This window comes from Mobula hypostoma, chromosome 2 (assembly GCF_963921235.1).
Source record: "Mobula hypostoma chromosome 2, sMobHyp1.1, whole genome shotgun sequence".
NCBI classification, from domain to species: domain Eukaryota; kingdom Metazoa; phylum Chordata; class Chondrichthyes; order Myliobatiformes; family Myliobatidae; genus Mobula; species Mobula hypostoma.
Window position 1 is genome coordinate 59,826,634 of NC_086098.1, and position 6,000 is coordinate 59,832,633.

A 6,000-nucleotide genomic window follows, 5' to 3' on the forward strand; every position below is an offset into this window, starting at 1 on the left:
TCCTCCAACCTGAGTATGGCCTCATCATGGCAGTAGTGGAGGCCATGGACTGACATATTGGAATGGGAATGGAAAGTAGAATTGAAGTGGGTAGCCATGGGTGATCCCATATTTTCTGGCTGAGTGTAGGTGCTCAGACAAACTGTCTCCCAATGTATGTCAGGTCTCACCGATATACAGGAAGACATACCAGGAGCACTAGATACAGTAGATAACCACAGGCGAAGTAACATCTCACCTGGAAGGACTGTTTTGGATCTTGAATAAGAGTGCGTTATATACCCCTAGGGTTCATTTTTTCTGTGGACTGTAACTTTAAAACGCCGAGAGAATGAGACTGACTTTTGGACACTGTTGGATTTCTACTGACTACAAAATTGCTTGGTGAGAGAGGTGGGGTTATTTGATGGACAATAAATGTTTATACAAGTTCGTGGCTTGTCTTGAATAAGCAAGGTCAGAGGATTCTCTCATAGACACATAGAGAGATACACGCTCAGAGTCGAGATGGTTTCAATCAATGAAAGATACCAGTGAGTGGGGTCGTTGGTTTAAACTTTCAGTAGCCCAAAAGGGGTGAGTTGAGATCGATCCAGAGTATTGATAAACAACTCTCACAAAGTACTGCAACTAGAAGAAGTCTGCAGAGAAAGAGGAAGGGGAAGAAAGATTTGAAACAGAAGAAACCTAGTGATAAAGAGATCACTGTTTGGACTCTCTTCTAAGTAGCCCGTAAGGGTGAGTTTGATTCCATTCAAATACGAAAGTGTGATTGTCACATAGTTAATGCACAAGAGAGGGTCCTCTGGTGAGGGGAAAACCTTTATGAATACCACGTGCGTGTTTACCCTTTGTCTGGGTGTGGTAGTTCACTGAGAAAGGCACCCCTGTGGCAAATCACTGTTGGAGTTATTTCGTATGTCGTGGAAATGCTTAAGTGGTTATCACGTTGTATGGTTGGGCTAACCTTGTGGAATCTACCAGTGTGTCTGGGTAGTAGTTTTCCCTGGAAGAGGGTCCCCTTTGTGATAAGCTACTGTTGGTGATAATCCATACCTGGATTCAGTTTGAGTATCCTGTGGCCACCACTTTGGGATGTCCCATAGCTGAATTCGGGTGTGGTACCACTTGTGTTGAAAGGATATTTGTTGAAGATCACTGTCGGTGATACTTCGTGTGGAGTGGAGCAACTTCTGAGATAAAACCTACTGCTATTGTTATTTTGTATTGCTGTCGTGGAATCTGTGGAATATCGACGTAATTGCCTTCTCACAACATTCGTCTTTGGATTACAAATATCTCGCATTAATTAACCTGAGGATTGACCTGAACTTTCTTACATACCATCGTAAGACTGTAACTCTTGCCACTTGAGCTTGAATAAGTTTGGGAACTTTATCTATACACCTATATATGTCTAACACCTAACTCTTGGTTCACCTGGTTATGTCACTATATTTAGTATTTACCAATAAAGATAGTGGATTTTAACATCAACGCCAGACTCCAGGTGTGTTCTATTGCTGCTGATACTTTTACAGTGTTGCGTGCATGTAACCGGTACTTTGCCCAGGGCTGCGTGTACGTAATAAGTGAGATAGGAGGTGTAGGGGCAGTTATGGCACTTGTTCCACTTGCAAGGATAAGTACCAGGAGGAGGATCAGTGGGGAGGGATGAATGGATAAGGGGATCCCTGCAGAAAGTTGGGAGGGGAGGGGGTGAGGGAAAGATGTGCTTGGTGGTGGGATTCAGTTGGAGATGGCAGAAGTTATGGAGAATTATGTGCTGAATGCAGAGGACTCTGGGGTGGTGGGAGAGGAGGTCAAGAGGAACCCTAACCTTTGTAGGGGTGGCTGGAAGATGGGATGAGTGCAGACGTGTGTGAAATGGAAGATATGTGGATCAGGGCAGCATTGATGGTGAAGGAAGGAAAGCCCATTTCTTTGAAGAAGGAGGGCACTTCATTAGTTCTGGAATGAAAAGCTGCATCCTGAGAGCAGGTGCGGTGGAGATGGATGGTAAACTTGCCACACCCTTCTCTCAGTTCTTCCATTTGAAAAGCAGTTAAAGGGCAACCACATGGATCACACATTTCTTCACCTGATGGACGTTCATGAAACAAATCATAGGTAACTGTGATTGATCTGGGATGTTTTTATTCTATATATGTTTAAGCATCAATTACCTCTTCAAGATTGTTGAATGTCAAGATTCTTTAATGTCATTTCCAGTACACAAGTGTAAAACAGAATGAAATAATTGTTACTCTGGATCTGCTGCAGCACAAAAAAAAAATCACAATGTGATAAAGAACACAATAATAATCAAAGTGTCAATACATAAGATTGCAGATAGATCGATTGATTGTATGTCCATAAAGTGATGATAGGCACAGGAGTGTCTGTACATAAGGTGATTGACAGGAAATGATAAAGTCATGGCAGTGGGAGGTGTGGCGAGGTGGGTTAGTGGGTGGAGGTGTCGATTAGTCTTACTGCTTGGGGAAAATAACTGTTTTAGAGACTGGTGGTCCTAGTGTGGATGCTATGTAGCCTCCTCGCTGATGAGTGTTGGTCAGACAGTCCATGAGCAGGGTGGGGAAGGGGATCTCCCACGTTACTGGCCTTTTTCTGGCACCTTTCTGTATAAATGCCCCTGATGGCAGGTAGGCTGGTGCCAGTGATGTCTTGGTCAGTTTTGACTACCCGTTGTACAGCCTTCTTGTCTGACACAGCGCAGTTTCCGTACCAGTTATACAGCGTGTCAGGATGTTCTCTACCGTGCATCTGTAGCATGACATGATACTGTGTGCATAGTCCAGCTCTCTTCAGCCTCCTCAGAAAGTAGAGGCATTGGTGAGCTTTCCTGATTGTGAAGAATATACTTTGGGGCCATAAGAGGTTATGTGAGATGTGCACTCCTGGGAGTTAGAAGCTGCTTGCAGTTTCCACTGCTGTGCCACCAAAGCAAAGAGGGGTGTGAGTGGTGCGAGTTCTCCTGATGTTGATAACCATCTCCTTTGCCTTGTCACTTGAGGAAGATGCTATGTGCCATGAACTCTTCCACCTCCTCTCTGTAGCCTGTCTCATCATTGTTGGTGATGAGCCCTACTACCATTGTGTCATCAGCAAACTTGACAATGTGAGTACTTGGTTGTTTGGTTGTGTGGTCATGTGTGAGCAGAGTGTACAGTAAAGGGTTCAGCAGAGTGCGGGGGGGGGGTGCATGCAGGAGCCTGTGTTGAGGAACGGTTGTGCATGCTGACTGGTTGGGAAGTCCAACACCCAGTTGCACAGTTGTGTATGAGACCGAGGAGAAGGAGTTTGTTTACCAAGGTCTGTGGGGCAATAGTGTTGAATGTCGAACTGAAATCAAAGTTCAAATTAAATTTAATATCAAAGTATATAGATGTCACCATATACAACCCTGAGATTTGTTTTCTTGCCCGCATACACAGTAAATCCAAGAAACAAAAATGGAATCACTCAACAGGCTGGACAGACAAACAATATGCAAAGGACAACAAACTACAAATACAAAAAAAAATTATCAATAATAAATAAATAAGCAATAAATATCAAGAACATCAGATGAAGAGTCCTTGAAAGTGAGACCATAGGTTGTGGGAACAGTTCAGTGATGGGACGAATGAAGCTGAGTGAAGTTATCTCCTCTGGTTCCAGAACCTGATGGTTGAGGGGTAATAACTGTTCCTGAACCTGGTGGTGTAGGTCCTGAGGCTCCTGTACTTTCTTCCTGATGACAGCAGCAAGAAGAGAGCATGGCCTGGGTGGTGGAATCCTTGATAATGGAGGTTGCTTTCCTGTGATAGCACTCCATGTAAATGTGCTCAATGGTGGGGAGGGCTTTACCCATGATGGACCAGGCCATATCCACTACTTCTTGTTGGATTTTCCGTTCAAAGGCATTAGTGTTTCCAAACCAGGCCATGACGCAACCAGTCAATACATTCTCCACCACACATCCATAGAGGTTTAGACACTGCCATGCTTTCTTTCTAATTGCACCTACATGCTGGGCCCAGGCCAGATCCTCTGAAATGGTAACACTGAGGAATTAAAATTTTCTGACCCTCTCCACCTCAGAACTGGCTCATGGACTCCCAGTTTCCTCCTCCTGAAGTCAAACATCAGCTCCTTGCTCTTGTTGACATTGAGGGTGAGGTTGTTGTTTTGTTAGTACCACTCAGCCAGATTTGCTGATTCTTCACCAACTTTAATTCAGCCAACAGGGGTTCAGCACAGCCTTGTGCTGCATCTGTGCTGATGGAGTTAGTGGAGGAGATGTTATTTCCAATCTTAACTGACTGGGGTCTGCAAGTGAGGAAATTGAAGATCCAATTGCACAAGGAGGTATTAAGGGCCAGGTCTTGCAGCTTTTTAACTTGTTTTGAGGGGATGATAGTGCTGAATGCTGAGCTGTAGTTGATACAGAGCATCCTGATATATGCATCTTTGCTATTCAGTTGTTCCAGAGTTGAGTGAGAAGCCAATAAAATGTGCCAGTAGGCAAATTGGAGTGGGTCCAAGTTGCTTCACGGGCAGGAGTTCATAGATTTCATTACCAACTCTCAAAGCACTTCATCACAGTGGATGTAAGTGCATCTGGATGATAGTCATTGCGGCAGATCACCACGTTCTTCATAGGTATCGGTATAATTGAAGCCTGCCGAAGCGAGAGGTTAAATACATTGGTGAACACTCCAGCAGGTTGATCTGCACAAGTCTTTAGTACTCAGCCAGTAACCCCATCTGGACCGATGCTTTCCTTCTAAAGGTATGCTCTCATATCGGCCTCAGAGACTGAAATCATAGGGTCATCAGGGGCTGTGGGAGATCATAAAGGTTCCTCCATGTTTTAGAACATAGAACAGTACAGCACAGTACAGGCCCTTCAGCCCACAATGTTGTACTGACCCTTAAACCCTACCTCCCATATAACCCCCCCCACCTTAAATTCCTCCATATACCTGTCTAATAGTCTCTTAAATTTCACTAGTGTATCTGCCTCCACCACTGACTCAGGCAGTGCATTCCACGCATCAACCACTCTCTGAGTAAAAAACCTTCCTCTATTATCCCCCTTGAACTTCTCATCCCCTTACCTTAAAGCCATGCCCTCTTGTATTGAGCAGTGGTGCACTGCGGAAGAGGCGCTGGCTGCCCACTCTGTCTATTCTTCTTATTATCTTGTATACCTCTATCATGTCTCCTCTCATCCTCCTTCTCTCTACAGAGTAATGCCCTAGCTCCCTTAATCTCTGATCATAATGCATACTTTCTAAACCAGGCAGCATCCTGGTAAATCTCCTCTGTACCCTTTCCAATGCTTCCACATCCTTCCTATAGTGAGGCGACCAGAACTGGACACAGTACTCCAAGTGTGGCCTAACCAGAGTTTTATAGAGCTGCATCATTACATCACGACTCTTAAACTCTATCCCTCGACTTATGAAAGCTAACACCCCATAAGCTTTCTTAACTATCCACCTGTGAGGCAACTTTCAGGGATCTGTGGACATAAAGAATATCTTTATTGTCATTGTTGTGGAGCAATGAAACACAGTTTAGCAACTCAACGTTTTACAGCATGACAAGAATATATACATAAAATAAACTCTAAAACCTCAGGAGTGCAGTCCAAAATTAATAATATATGGATGTGGGGGTAGGACTATTGCACACCTGCCATTCCTGGAAGTGTGATGCATTTAGCTGCCGCCGTCTTAGGAGGGGGGCAGGAAAAGGGAAGGGGGTGTTATACATTTCACTGCTTGGGGGTAGAAGCTGTTAAGGAGTCTCTTTGTTTTCGTCCTTAATGCTCTGTACCTCTTCCCAGAAGGTAGAGGGGAAAACAGGTGATGTCCAGGATGAGTGGGAACCTTTGAAATACAAGAAGCCTTCTTTTGAAGTCTGCCAGTATAAATGTCTCTGAGGGAGGGTAATGTTGTGCCAATAACCCGCTCTGCTACCCTCACC